Source organism: Saccopteryx bilineata, chromosome 2 (genome assembly GCF_036850765.1).
Source record: "Saccopteryx bilineata isolate mSacBil1 chromosome 2, mSacBil1_pri_phased_curated, whole genome shotgun sequence".
Lineage (NCBI taxonomy): Eukaryota > Metazoa > Chordata > Mammalia > Chiroptera > Emballonuridae > Saccopteryx > Saccopteryx bilineata.
Genome location: NC_089491.1, coordinates 241193945 through 241210148, shown reverse-complemented (window position 1 = coordinate 241210148; position 16204 = coordinate 241193945). Strand labels below are relative to the sequence as shown.

Here is a 16204-nt window from a genome sequence, read left to right as displayed (position 1 = left end):
TCTATGTGGGAGGTTAGTGGTCTAGCTCTTCATCACAGACATCTGACTGATTTTAACTCACAGTAGGATATAGAAAATACACATAAAGGCTTAAGGTCAAATCGTGTGTCATACTGAAAAATAATGATACATTCTCTAAGGAGTGTGTGTATGTGTGTGTGTGTGTGTGTGTGTGTATAATTTCTGAGTGAATTAAGTGCCTATAAAAGGTGTTGAATTGGCAGCCTAGAAAGCTAGAGTCCTTGATTTATGTCCAGAAGAAGAAAGTCAAAGACCACTGCTTGAATCATTCCTGAGTGCTCTGAGCCACTCACCCATGTACTCTGTCCTTTGTTGCCCTGAGAATTGTGACCCATTGTCCATTGTGTGCAGGTCATTCCCACACTTCTGTATAAGCTTCAGATCAGGATAATATAAGGGACAAATGGTAGGAACATAAAATAAATGAATTTGAAGCCCCTTGCAAACAAATTATTTTATGATTATCATTTATGGACAGATCTAACTATACTATCACTTGTGCATCTTTCTCTAAGTAGTAGAACTTCTATTTTATTTTTTTAAGATTATATTTATTTATTTTAGAGAGAGAGAGAGAAGGGAGTGAGAATGGGGGGTAGGAGCTAAAACCTTCAACTCCCATATGTGCCTTGACCAAGCAAAGCCTGGCTTTCAAACCAGCAACCTTAGCATTCCAGGTCGACACTTTATCCACTGCACAACCACAGGTCAGGCAAACTTCTATTTTCAAAATATGCATTGTATATTCTATTTGATAGTCTTTCCATAAAATATTAGCAATCTTTGTTATTTATCATTTTTATTTTTGTATAGGAGGCTGAGTCAGGGAAAAGGATAGCATGTTAGATCTGAAAATAATCTTAGAAGATGGGGCTAAAAATAGAACATGGATTTCCTAAAGAGAGAACAGATGAAGACAGAAGCTCCCAATAAAAAAAAATGATGAGGCAGCAGTGGAGGAAGCCTGGGCACCAGATTTCCTAAATCCCTACCCTCCCTCCACTGGCCCATTCATTAGTCATCACTATCTAATGCAGAGCGAAAAAGCAAAGATGTACCATACACACAAATACATGCACAGATCATGTAACAGCAATAATATAAACATTAACAAAGATAACAGCTTATGAGACAGAAAAGTATCAAGATACATTAGAGGTCTAGAGACAGAAAACATGTGTGGCCATTGACATAAGGCAGAGCTCGTTTCTCCCCGAGTTTCCGCTTACACACTGTTTTTCTTTGCAGGGTTCTTAAGTTGCCTGAGTTGTATATGTCCCATTAGGGAACTGGGAGAGAAGAAGCAACATCAGAGGATCAAACATAACCCGTGTATAAGCATCAGCACTCAGTAGGAATAGAGTATATATTAATTCCCCTACTGGAAGAGCATTACTCTTCAATAAAGTAGACAGTTATAATTATTTAGAGGGAAGATAACTTGTAAGTAAACAAAATATTGATTTTTACATAAAAATTTTTGATGTTTACAGGTTCAAGATGGTGATGGTGTAGGACGATGGTGAACTCACTTCCTCCCATGAGCAAAATCATATATCCACATACAGAGGTCACAATTACTTCTGTGAGGCAACAGAGCACTGAATGAACAGCTTCTGACATCAAGTAAGAGAAAGAGATGGAATAGAGAAGGCTGGGCAGGCGATGGAGCACTCGGGGACCAGCAGAACTCTCTAGGCTGGAGGCAACAAGAGCACCAGTGTCTACATTCCTCTCCATTTTATAGGAAGGGTACATTGCCTGCAGTTTTTGCCTCTGAACAAAAGGAACAAGAGGAAACAGAGGGCACTGCCACAGCCACCAGGCCTCCCCACACAGAGCTGCTCCTGCAGCACATTAGTTACTCAGGCACCTGAAGTGCCTATTCAGCTCCAATCAGCTTTCCCAAATTACCCGACACGTAAAGCCTGCATAGAGGTTGGCTCTACATGGGACCACTTTCTTTAAAACAAGCAATAGTGAGATTGTATGAGGAAGACTGGGGGTACACGGGAGCTTGCAAGGAACTGCAAACATTCTTCAGGGTGGGAGGTACACATGAGCACCATGGTTATGTTTCCCTCAACCTCCAGAAGGCAGGTGCGGGAGGGATCTATTCAGGTGCTTTGCCTATCTACAAGATCTCCCAAGCCCATTTGGGCCTAACACACTCTAGCTCAATAAGCCATTGCCTCAGATGCTTTCAGTACCCACTTGGCTCCTATCTGATGCCAAAACCACAGGTACAGACACTTACACATAAGGCAATTTCTCCTGCACTTAAAGAGAGAGCTATTCTCTGTAATTCATATAAACAAATAGAAATTCAAACAAAATGAAAAGACAAAAGAATATTTTTCAATTGAAGAAACAAGAAAAATCCCCAGGGAAAGAAAAAAATACCTTAAGAAAATGGAAATAAGTAATTGGTCTAATAAAGAATTTAAAAAAATGGTCATAAGGATGCTTACAAAACTTGAGAATGGAATAGAAAAACTTAGAGAGAACTTCAACAAAAACAAAGTATTACAAAGACAAGCAGACCTGGAGAATACAATAACTAGAACAAAAGACATATTAGAAGAAATCAATAGCAGGTTAGCTAACAGAACAGATAAGTGAGCTGGAAGACAGATGAATAGGTATCAATCAATCATAACAGCATAAAATAATATTAAAAAATAAGTATAGTTTAAGTGACCTCTGGGATAACATAATGCTCTTAAAATTTTGCATTAAAAGGGATCCCTGAAGAAGAAGAAAGAAAGAAGAAAATAGAAACTTTATATAAAAAATAATGGCTGAAAACTTTTTTAATCTGGGAAAAAAAACAGACATCCAAGTCCAGGAAGCACAGAAAATTTCAAACAAGATAAACCCAAAGAGACCTACACCAACACATATTGTATTTTTTTTTCTTTTTTCTTGTGTGTGTGTGTGTGTGTGCGCACGCACACGACAGAGACAGAGAGAGAGAGTCAGAGAGAGGGACAGACAGACAAGAAGGGAGAATGATGAGAAGCATCAGTTCTTTCTTGTGTCACCTTCATTGTTCATTGATTGCTTTCTCATATGTGCCTTGACCGGGGGGCTACAGCAGACCAAGTGACCCCTTGTTCAAGCCAGCGAACTTGAGCTCAATCTGGTGAGCCTTGCTCAAAGCAGATGAGCCTGTGCTCAAGCTAGTGACCTAGGGGTTTCGAACCTGGGTCTTCCATGTCCCAGTCCAATGCTTTACCTCTGCATCATCACCTGGTCAGCCGACATATTATATTTAAAATGACAAAAGTTAAAGCTAAAGAGACAATCTTGGAGAAGGCAAGAAAAAATTTAGTTACATAAAAGGAAGCCCAGTAAGACTGTTGCCTGACTTCTCATTAGCAACTTTACAGGAGAGAGGGAGGGGCAGGACATCTTTGTAGTACTGGAAAAAAAATCTACAATGTAGAATAATTTTTCCAAAAAGGTTATCATTAGAATTTAAGGAGAGATACAGTTTCTTGGACAAGCAAAAGCTAAAGGATTTAATTACCATTAAATCAGCTTACAAGAAATGTTGAAGAGTCTCCTTTAAATAGAAAAAAAAAAAAGCCAAAACCAGAAATAGAAAAACATGAGAAAAGAACAAACCTCAAAGATAAAGCCAAATTTTCAATAAATACAGCAAATCAGACATTTAAGATTTAATATGACAGTTAAAAAAAGGATCAAACTCTATTAAAAATACAATAAAGCCTGACTAGGCGGTGATGCAGTGGATAGAGTATCGGACTGGCACATATGAGAAAATAATCAATGAACAACTAAGCTGCCACAATGAAGAATTGGTGCATCTCATCTCTCTTCCTTCCTGTCTGTCTGTCCCTATCTGTCCCTCTCTCACTATCTCTGTCACAAAAAAATACAATAAGTTTCTAGGAGGCCTGACCTGTGGTGGCGCAGTGGGATAAAGCGTCGACCTGGAACACTGTGGTCGCCGGTTCGAAACCTTGGGCTTGCCTGGTCAAGGCACATATGGGAGTTGATGCTTCCTGCTCCTCCCCCTTCTCTCTCTCTCTCTGTCTCTCTCTCTCACTCCTCTCTCTCTAAAAAAAATCAATAAATAAAAATATTAAAAAAAAAAAAGACATTGTCTTTAAAAAAAAAAAGTTTCTAGGAGATACACAACACAAAAAGATCTAAAATATAACATCAATAACATAAAGCATAAAGGGGAGAGTAAAAATATAGGCCTTATAGAATTATTCTAATTTAAATGACTATCAGCTTAAATAGCCTGCTATATATAAAGAACAAAGATAAAGAAACCTAAACAAAACATTAAGGAACACCAGCAGACCACAAAGGAAGAGATCAAGAGAAGAAAGAAAGGACAACTATAAAAGCAACTAAAGACAATTTTAATAAAAAGGACAATAAGTACATAGGTATTTATCAATAATTACTTCAAATGTAAATGGATTAAAGGCTCTAGTAAAAAGAAATAGAGTGGCTGAATGAATTAAAGTATATAACCCAACTATGTGCTTGAAGAGAGGAGAAAAAAATATTCCATGCTGATAGAAATAAAAAGAAAGCTGGGGTAGCAATACTTAAATCAGTCAAGATGGACTTTAAAACAGAAAATGTAAAACAAGACAAAAAAGGACAGTACCTAATTATAAAGGGGTCAAGCCAAGAAGAGGATATAACCCTTGTAAATATCTTATACTCAACAGAGCCCCTAAAATATAAAGCAATTATTAATGAACATAAAAATGAAAATCCACAGTAATACAATAACAGTAAAAGATTTTAATTCTCACTCACATCAATGGCTAGACCATTCAGACATAAAATTGAAAAGGAAATAATGGCCTTAAATGTCACATTAGACAAGATCAATTTAATAGACATTTACAGGACATTTTAGCCCAAAACACCAGAAAACACATTTTTTCAAGTGTCCATGAAATACTATTTAAGTTAGATCACATAGTAATCCACAAAGTAGACCTCAATAAATTAAAGAAAATTGAAGTCATATCAAGCATTATTTTTTCCTACCACAGTGGCAAGTAACTAGAAATCAACATCAGGAAGAAAACTAGAAAGAAACCACAAATACATAGAGACTAATTCTACTTTACTAAGGGCTCAAAGAGGAGATCATAAAAGCAAACAAAAACTATCTTGAAATAAATGAAAATAAAAAAACATTTTTAGAAAATGTATGGAAGACAGCCAAAGCAGTTCTAAAAGGGAAGTTTATAACAATATATATGCCTACCGCAGAAGGAAAAATAAAAAATCCCAAATAAACAATTTTTATCTACACCAAAAGAGACTAGAAAGAGACGAAGAAACAAATCCCAAAGTAAACAGAAGGAAAGAAAGAGGTAAACTCAGAGCAGAAATAAACTCAATGGAAATTTAATAAAACAATATTTAAAAAGCAATAAAACTAACAGCTGATTTTTTTTTGTGTGTGACAGATGGAGCGATACATAGAGGGACAGATAGGGACAGACAGACAGGAAGGGAGAGAGATGAGAAGCATCAATTCTTCATTGTGGCACTTTAGTTGATCATTGATTGCTTTCTCATATGTGCCTTGACTAGGGCACTACAGCAGACTAAGTGACCCCTGCTTAAGCCAGCAACCTTGGGCTTAAGCTGGTAAGCCTTGCTCAGCCCAGATGAGCCCATGCTCAAGTAGAATACTACAGGGTTTTGAACCTGGGTCCTCTGCGTCCTAGTCTGACACTTTATGCACTGTGCCACCGCCTGATTAGGCAACAGCTGATTCTTTGTAAAGAGAGTTAAATTTAGCCAAACTCATCAAGAAAGGAATAGAAAGAACCCAAATAAATAAAAGCATAAAGAGGAGAAGTTACAAAAGACATTACAGAAATATGAGTTATTAAAAAATAATATAAACAATTATATGCCAACAAATATGACAATTTAAAATATATGAATACATTTTTAGAATATACAAACTTTCAGGACTAAACCAGGAAATCTAAACATATCAATTACTAGCAGTGAAATTTAAGCAGTAATATAAAACCTCCCAGCAAATAAAAGTCCAAGACCAGATGACTTCACGGTGAATTCTACCAAACATTCAAAGAGGAATTAATATCTATATTTTTTAAACTATTTCAGAAAATTAAACAAGAAGAAACACTTCTAACCTCATTTTACAAAATCAGCATGTCTATGATACCAAAATCAGACAAAGACACTACAGAAAAGTATAAGCCAATACTTTTGACAAATACACATGCAAAAATTCTCAACAAAATATTAGCAAACCAAATTCAACAATGTATTAAAAGAATTATACATCATGACCAAGTGGCAATCATTCCAGGGATGTAAGTATGGTTCAACATCTTTAAATCTATCAATGCCATGCATCACATTAACAAAATAAAAGATCAAAACCATATTATCATCTCAATAGGTTCAAAAAAAGCATTTAAAAAATTTAGCATCCTTTCATGATATAAAATAAACACTCAACAAAATGGGTATATAAGAAACATATCTAAGCATAATAAAATTAATATTTGATAAACCCAGAACTCATACTATTGGTGAAGTGCTGAAAGCCTTTCCTCTAAGATAGGAACAAGACAAGAATGTACACTACCACCACTTGCTTTCAACATAATATTGAAAGTTCTAGATGCACTAATGATACAAGACAAAGAAATAAAAGGCATCCAAAGTGAAAAGGAAATAATAAAACTATCATTTTCAGATAACATAATACTATATATAAAAAATTCTAAAGACTCCACCAAAACCTATTAGAATTAATAAGTGACTTCAGTAAAGTTAGAGGTTACAAAATATATATACAGAAACCTGTTGCACTTCTATACACTAATAACAAATGACCAAAGAAAAAAATTAAGAAACAATACCGTTTACAATTGCATCAAAAAGTATAAAATAGCTAGGAGTAAATTTAACCAAAGATGTGAAAGGACTGTTTTCTGAAAACAATAAAACATTGAAGAAAGAAATTGAACAAGATACAAACAAATGGAAAGATATATTTTGCTTGTGGATTGGAAGGATTGATATTGCATTATCTATTAAAATACCAATAGCATTCTTCTCAGAATTAGAACTCACTCTAAAGACTATACTTTCAGGGATCATTTCTATAGTTTGTTACTAGAACTCACTCTAAATTTTATATGGAACCACAAAAGACCTCAAAGAGACAAATAAATCTTGTGAAGGAACAAAGTGGGAGATATTATGAGTCCCTAATGTCAAAGCTAAAATAATTAAAATAGCATGGTACTGGCATAAATTTATATACAAATATATATTCATGAAATTGACTAGAGAACCCAGAAATAAAGTCTCACTTAGATGATCAATTAATCTAGGATAAAAGATGCAAGGATATACAATGGGGTAAAGATAGTCTCTCTCTTCAAAAAGTGGTGTTGGAAAGACTGGACTATTACATGCAAAAAATTAAATTGGACCACTTTTCTTATACTATATGTAACTCCAAATGGATTAAAGACTAAAAATGTAAGACCTGAAACCATAAAACTACTAGAAGAAAACATGAGAAGTAAACTCTTTGACATTGCTCTTAGCAATATCTTTTTGGATGTATCTCCTCAAGCAAGGAAAACAAATGAACTAAAACAAATGAAACTACATTAAACTAAAAAGTTTTTGCACAGTAAAAGAAGTTATTAACAAAACAAAAGACAACCTACTGAATGGGAGAAGATATTCACTAATGACACATGTGATAAAGGCTCAATATCCAAAAAATGTTTTTAAAAATTATACAACTTAACACCAAGAGAACAATCTAATTAAAAAATGGGGAGAAGACAAGATGGCGATGGAGTAGGCGGATGTACCAACTTCCACCTCCCAGAACCAAAGTGGATTACAAACTAATTTTAAGAACCATAATCTGGAAAAACCAACTTTCGACTAAACTAAGAGGACTCTTCAAACCAAGGAACACTGAAGAAGGCACACTGAGACTAGTAGGAAAAGCAGAAACGTGGAGAGGTCTGCCCAGCTCCCTGGAGCAAACGGCAGCCGGGAGAGACTCACGTGGCAGGAAGTGAGTTTAGTAGAGAGAGGAGGGTCCTGAGTCCCAAGAACAAAGCCCCAGCCTGCAGCCCCAGAGCCTAGAAGAGGCGTATGGACAGTATTTAGCTGGAAACAAGACAGGATACCGTTTGTGAGAAAGAGACTGACTTCTCAGACCCAGGATTCTTCTTAAAGGGACCGCACAGAAAACCTCTCTCACAACCACTCACCCCGGGCTCCGGGGGATGGGAAGAGAGGAGTGTACCAGAGTAGCAGGAAGAGAGTGTAATCTAGGAGAAACAGGGAGAAACATTTTGAGAGACAGACACCCTAACCTCTGGGATGAGTCACTCCCCAAATCTGAAGTGAATATTTACCCGGGAAACATCAATACCAGCAAAGGGAAGCAGGACACCAGCCAAACAAGCTCTCCCGCGGCACTCAGAACAGAGTCGCTTAGAAAAAGAGAGCTTTCAGGACTACAGTAGTGAGTGTTAGGGTCTGAGCTGCAGCACCCCCACCCACACGGCTGAGGGCTCGCTGGAGGGCAGGTGGTTGCAGGATGTGGAAGCACAGTTCTGTTGGCAAGGGCGGAAGCTAGCTGGCCACCACTGGGCCTAGGTGTGAGCTCAGTCTTGCCTGGCTGGGGAGGAGGGGATGTGCAAAAGTGGTCAAGCCCAGCTGTGGCCACCTGCAATCCAGCCTGAAAGGGGGGAGGGCAGGAACCCCGGAAGGGGTGGAGACCTGCCCTTGAGCAAGGGCACAAGATCACAGCCTTGCCCCACCCATGGAACAGAGGCTTGTGGCCTGACTTGGGAGCTGGGTTCTCCCGTGTGGGTGGAGCCAAAAGCCCAGAACAGGTGGAGTCCCACTACTGAGCATGGGCATGCAGTCCCACCTGGCCTGTGGAACCAAGGCTTGCAGCTGTCTTATGAGTGGGCTCCTCTTGCAAGGGAAGGGCGAAAGCCCGGAATCAGGTGGAGACCCGCAGCTGAGCAAAGGTGCTCACCCCTGCCTTCAGGGCTGAGCATAACACCACCCGCAGGGGTGGGGCAAAGGCCAAGGCCACCAAGGCTTGTACACCTGAGCACATGATCACAGCCACTTCCGTGAAGGAGAGGCGGAAGCCACAGCAACAGCCTCAGTGGGCAGGCACTGGCAACATCCATACCCGAATGTCCTAGGCAGCAACAGCAGAGGGGGTGGTGGACTGCAGACAGAACACACCTAGGGAACACAGAGGCCATACCCAGTGGACTCCAGTGGCCAAAACCTTCTTTTACACAGATAAAATAGAAGGCAGAGAAATGCAACACAAATTATTCAAGAGAAATCCCCAGAAAAGAACCTAAATGAGTCAGATATAACCAAATTAGCAGATGCAGAGTTTAAAATAACAACTGTTAGGATGCTCAAAATATTAGAACAACAATAAATGGTCATTACAAACACCTAAATAAAGAGATAGCAAATATAAAAAAGGACATTGAAATAATAAAAAGTATCAGTCAGACATGACAAATACAGTATCAGAAATGAAGACCACCATGGAAGGAATTAAAAGCAGGATAGATGAAGCTGAGAATCGAATCAGAGAGTTAGAGGACAAGATAAATTAAGACTCAGAAGCAGAGCAGAAAAAAAGAAAAGAGACTCAAAAAGTCTGAGGGTCTGAGGAAACTCTAAGAGAGCTCTGTGACAACATGAAGAGAAATAACATCTGCATCATAGGGGTTTCTGAAGAAGAAGAGAAAGAACAAGGCATAGAGACTTTGTTCAAACATATCATAGCTGAAAACTTCCCTCAATTAAGGCAGGAAAACATCTCACAAGTTCAAGAAGCACAGAGAACTACATTAAAGAGAAACCCAAAGAAATCTACACCAAGACACATCATAATTAAAATACCAAAGCTAAGTGATAAAGAGAAAATATTAAAAGCTGCTAGAGAAAAAAGACTATCACCAACAAAGAAGCCCCCATAAGGATGACTTCCAACTTCTCAATGGAAACACTTGAGGCCAGAAGGGAATGGCAAGAAATATTCAAAGTAATGCAGAACAAAAGCCTATAACCAAGACTACTTTATCCAGCAAGGCTATCGTTTAAAATTGAAGGAGAAATAAAATGCATTCCAGGCCTGACCTGTGGTGGTGCAGTGGATAAAGCATCGACCTGGAAATGCTGAGGTCGCCGGTTTGAAACCCTGGGCTTGCCTGGTCAAGGCACATATGGGAGTTGATGCTTCCAGCTCCTCCCCTCTGTCTTTCTCTCTCTTTGTCTCTCTATCTCCCTCTCTCTCTCCTCTCTAAAATGAATAAATAAAAAAATAATAATAAAAAAATTAAAAAAAAATGCATTCCAAACAAAAAAACAAACAACTCAAGGAATTCATTACAACCAAACCAAGGCTGCAAGAAATGCTAAGGGGCCTGTTGTAAACAGATCAAAGGAGAAAATGAATATAGCAAAAGAGGAATACAGTTTTAAAGAATAAAATGGCAATAAACAATTACATATCAATAATAACCTTAAATGTAAATGGATTAACTGATCCAATCAAAAGACATAGGGTAGCTCCTTGGATAAGAAAACAGGACCCATACATATGCTGTCTACAAGAGACACACCTTAAAACAAAAGATGCACATAGACTGAAGATAAAAGGATGGAAAAAAAATATTTCATGCAAATGGAAATTAAAAAAAAGCTGGGGTAGCAATACTTATATCAGACAAAATGGACTTTAAAACAAAGGCTATAGTAAGAGATAAAGAAGGTCACTACATAATGATAAAGGGAGCAATCCAACAGGAAGATATAACCGTTATAAATATCCATGCACCTAATATAGGAGCACCTAAATATATAAAGCAGACTTTGATGGACTTAAAGGGTGAGATCAACAGCAATACTATAATAGTAGGGGATTTCAATACCCCATTAACATCACTAAATAGATCTTCGAGAAAGAAAATTAACAAAGAAACAGCAGACTTAAAGGACATACTAGATCAACTCGATTTAATAGATATCTTCAGAACCTTTCACCATAAAGCAGCAGAATATACATTCTTTTCAAGTGCTAATGGTACATTCTCTAGGATAGACCACATGTTAGGGCACAAAAGCGGTCTCAACAAATTTAAGAAGATTGAAATCATATCGAGCACTTTCTCTGATCACAATGGCATGAAACTAGAAATCAACCACAACAGAAAAACTGAAAAATACTCAAACACTTGGAAACTAAATAGCATGTTATTAAATAACGAATGGGTTAACAATGACTACAAAGAAGAAATTAAAAAATTCCTAGAAACGAACGATAACGAGCATACATCAACTCAAAATTTATGGGACACAGCAAAAGCAGTCCTGAGAGGGAAGTTCATAGCATTACAGGCACACCTCAAGAAGCTAGAAAAAGCTCAAATAAACAACTTGACCCTGCATCTAAAAAAACTAGAAAGAGAACAGCAAGTAAAGCCCAGAGCTAGTAGAAGGAAAGAAATAATAAGGATCAGAGCAGAAATAAATGACATAGAGGCTAAAGAAACAATACAGAGGATCATTGAAACCAAGAGCTGGTTCTTTGAAAAGGTAAACAAGATCGATGAACCTTTAACCAGACTCACCAAAAAAAAAAAAAAAAAAAAAAAAAAAAAAAAAAGAGAGAGAGAGGACTCAAATAAATAATATTAGAAATGAGAGTGGAGAAATAACAACTGACACAACAGAAATACAAAATATTGTAAGAAAATACTATGAAAAACTGTACGCCAAAAACTAGATAACGCAGATGAAATGGACAAATTCCTTGAAACACGTAATCCTCCAAAAATTAATCTGGAAGAATCAGAAAATCTAAACAGACCGATTATAACAAATGAGATTGAAACAGTTATCAAAAAACTCCCAAAAAAGAAAAGTCCTGGGCCTGATGGCTTCACAAGTGAATTCTACCAAATATTCAGAAAAGAACTAACTCCTATCCTTCAAAAGCTATTACAAAAAAATTCAAGAGTAAGGAAGACTTCCAAGCTCCTTTTATGAGGCAAGTATAATTCTGATTCCAAAACCAGGAAAAGACAACACAAAGAAAGAAAATTATAGGCCAATATCCCTAATGAATTTAGATGTTAAAATCCTCAACAAGGCCCTGGCCGGTGGGCTCAGTGATAGAGTGTTAGCCTGGCATGCAGGAGTCCTGGGTTTGATTTCAAGACAGGGCACACAGGAGAAGCACCCATCTGCTTCTCCACCCCTCCCCCTCTCCTTCTTCTCTGTCTCTCTCTTCCCTTCCCTCAACCAAGGCTCCATTGGAGCAAAGTTGGCCCGGGTGCTGAGGATGGCTCCATGGCCTCTGCCTCAGGTGCTAAAATGGCCATGGTTGCAACAGAGCAATGCCCCAGATGGGCAGAGCATTGTCCACTGGTGGGCATGCTGGGTGAATCCCAGTTGGGCACATGCAGGAGTCTGTTTGACTGCATTCCCTTTTCCAACTTCAGAAAAATACAAAAAAAAAATCCTCAACAAAATATTAGCAAACCGGATCCAGCAATATATGAAAAAAATCATACACTATGATCAAGTGGGATTTATTCTTGGGAGGCAAGGCTGGTACAATATTTGCAAATCAATCAATGTGTTTCATCACATAAACAAAAGGAAGGAGAAAAACCACATGATAATTTCAATTGATGCAGAAAAAGCATTTGATAAAATCCAGCACCCATTCATGATCAAAACTCTCAGCAAAGTGGGAATACAGGGAACATACCTCAACATGATAAAGGCCATCTATGACAAACCCACAGCCAACATCATACTCAATGGGCAAAAATTAAAAGCAATCCCCTTAAGATCAGGAACAAGGCAGGGGTGCCCCCTTTCACCACTCTTATTCAACATAGTTCTAGCCAGAGCAATCAGACAAGAAAAAGAAAGAAAAGGCATCCAAATTGGAAAAGAAGTAAAACTATCATTATTTGCAGATGATATGATATTGTATATAGAAAACCCTAAAGTCTCAGTCAAAAAACTACTAGACCTGATAAATGAATTCAGCAATGTGGCAGTATATAAAATTAATACTCAGATATCAGAAAAATTTTTATACACTAACAATGAACTTTCAGAAAAAGAAATTAAGGAAGCAATCCCCTTCACCATTACAACCAAAAAAATAAAGTACCTAGGAATAAATTTAACCAGGGAGATTAAAGACTTGTACTTGGAAAATTATAAAACATTGATAAAAGAAATAAGGAAAGATACAAACAAGTGGAGGCATGTACTATGCTCATGGTTAGGAAGAATAAACATTATTAAAATGTCTATATTACCCAAAGCAATTTATAAATTCAATGCAATACCAATTAAAATACCAATGACTTATTTCAAAGATATAGAACACATATTCCAAAAATTTATATAGAACCAGAAGAGAACACGAATAGCCTCAGCAATCTTGAAAAGGAAGAATAAAGTGGGAGGAATCACACTTCCAGATATCAAGTTATATTATAAGGCCATTGTTCTCAAATCAGCCTGGTACTGGCATAAGAACAGGCATATAGATCAATGGAACAGAACTGAGAACCCAGAAATAAACCCACACTTTTATGGACAACTGATATTTGACAATGGAGGTAAGAGCATACAATGGAGTAAAGACAACCTCTTCAACAAATGGTGTTGGGAAAATTGGACAGCTACCTGCAAAAAAATGAAACTAGACCACCAACTTACACCATTCACAAAAATAAACTCAAAATGGATAAAAGACTTAAATGTAAGTTGTAAAACTATAAGCATCTTAGAAGACAACATAGGCAGTAAGCTCTCTGACATCTCTCACAGCAATATATGATATTTGCCAATTTATCTCCATGGGCAAGTGAAATAAAAGACAAGATAAACAAATGGGACTATATCAAACTAAAAAGCTTCTGCACAGCTAAAGATAATAAGAACAGAATAAAAAGACAAACTACACAATGGGAGGATATATTTGACAATACGTCTGATAAGGGGTTAATAACCAAAATTTATAAAGAACTTGTAAAATTCAATATCAGGAAGACAAACAATCCAATCAAAAATGGGCAAAAGAAATGAATAGACACTTCTCCAAAGAGGACAAACAGATGGCCAATAGGCATATGAAAAAATGCTCAACATCACTAAACATTAGAGAAATGCAAATTAAAACCACAATGAGATATCACCTCACACCAGTCAGAATGGTGCTCATCAACAAAACAACACAGAATAAGTGTTGGCAAGGATGTGGAGAAAAGGGAACCCTCCTGCACTGCTGGTGGGAATGCAGACTGGTTCAGCCACTGTGGAAAACAGTATGGAGATTCCTCAAGAAATTAAAAATCAAACTGCCTTTTGACTCAGCTATACCACTTTTAGGAATATACCCTAAGAACACCATAGCACTGTTTGAAAAGAAGAAATGCACTCCCATGTTTATGGCAGCATTGTTCACAATAGTGAAGATCTGGAAACAGCCCAAGTGACCGTCAGTGGACGAGTGAATTAAAAATCTTTGGTGCATATATACTATGGAATACTACTCAGCCATAAGAAATGATGACATCGGATCATTTACAACATGAATGGACCTTGAGAACATTATACTGAGCGAAATAAGTAAATCAGAAAAAACTAAGAACTATATGATTCCATACATAGGTAGGACATAAAAATGAGACTCAGAGACATGGACAAGAGTGTGGGGGTTACGGGGTGAGGAGGAAGAGAGGGAGGGGGTTGGGTGAGGAAAGGGGCTCAAAGAAAACCAGTTAGAAGGTGATGGAAGACAATTGGACTTTGGGTGATGGGAATGCAGCATAATCAAATGTCAAAATAACCTAGAGATGTTTTCTCTGAACATATGTACCCTGATTTATCAATGTCACCCCATTAAAATTAATAAAAAAATGGGTAGAGAGCCTGAATAGAAATTTCACCCAAGAGGATATACAGTGTCAACAGACATGTGAAAAGATACTTAACATCACTAACCATTAGGGAAATGCAAATTAAAACCACAATGAGATAGCACCTCAGACTGGTTAGAATGGCTATCATCAAAAAATTAACAAACAAGTGTCGGTAAAGAGGTGGAGAAAAGGGAACCCTGTATACTGTTGGTGGGATTCTTAAGTTGGTGTAGCTACTGTGAAAACCAGTATAGAAAGTCCTCAAAAAATTAAAAATCAAACTGCCATGCAATTTAGCAATTCTACTTTTGGGTATTTACCCAAAGAAAACAAAAACACTAATTAAAATTATAAGGTATCCTACATTTGTTGCAACATTACTAATAATAGCCAAGAAATGGAAGCAACCTAGTTAACAATCAATAAATAAACAAAGAAGAGGTATTATGTACGCGTGCGCGCGCGCGCGCGCACACACACACACACACACACACACACTGGGATATTATTTAGCAATAAAAAAGAATAAAATTTTGCTACTTGTGACAACACAGATGAACCTAAGGGTGTTAGTTTAAGTAAAATAAATCAGACAGAGAAAGACAAATATTGTATGATCTCACTTATATGTGGAATTTTTAAAAAATGAATAAAGAAACAAAACAAAAAGAGATTCATAGATATAGAGAACAAGCTGATGGTTGCCAAATGGGAGGGTGTCAGGGAATAAAAAAAATTGAAAATAAAAAATAAAAATAAAGCCACTACATGATTCAACAATTCCCCTTCTGGACATTTTTTAAAAAAAATTTTATTAGCTTTAACATTGATTTCTTTTCCTTTTTCATTTTTTATTAAGTAGATTTCTGACTTGGTAGATTAGTTAGGCTTTAGTATATCTTTCCTGCATTTAGTCTAAAAAAGCTTTCTGGGAGTAGTACATGTTGACAAACTCTCATAATTCATTACAATTGAGTGCTAAGGCATGGCAAAAGAAGTGATTCCAGGTAGAATGTTGCTCCCTGCATCCATCCCATTCAAAAGGAAAGTGGAAAGTCTGTTCTTGGAAGAAGGGAATTGCAGAAAGACCTCAATGAACAAACTTCTATAAGTGTTAATGAAAAATGCACACACAGACACAGTTTATGCCTCCT

The 16204-nt window shown here is 37.2% G+C and overlaps 1 pseudogene; it reads left to right on the top strand.

Annotated features, from left to right (window-relative positions):
* Positions 1-7156: 7156 nt before the first annotated feature.
* Positions 7157-7274, top strand: LOC136327769 (small nucleolar RNA U3; annotated as a pseudogene).
* Positions 7275-16204: the final 8930 nt, after the last annotated feature.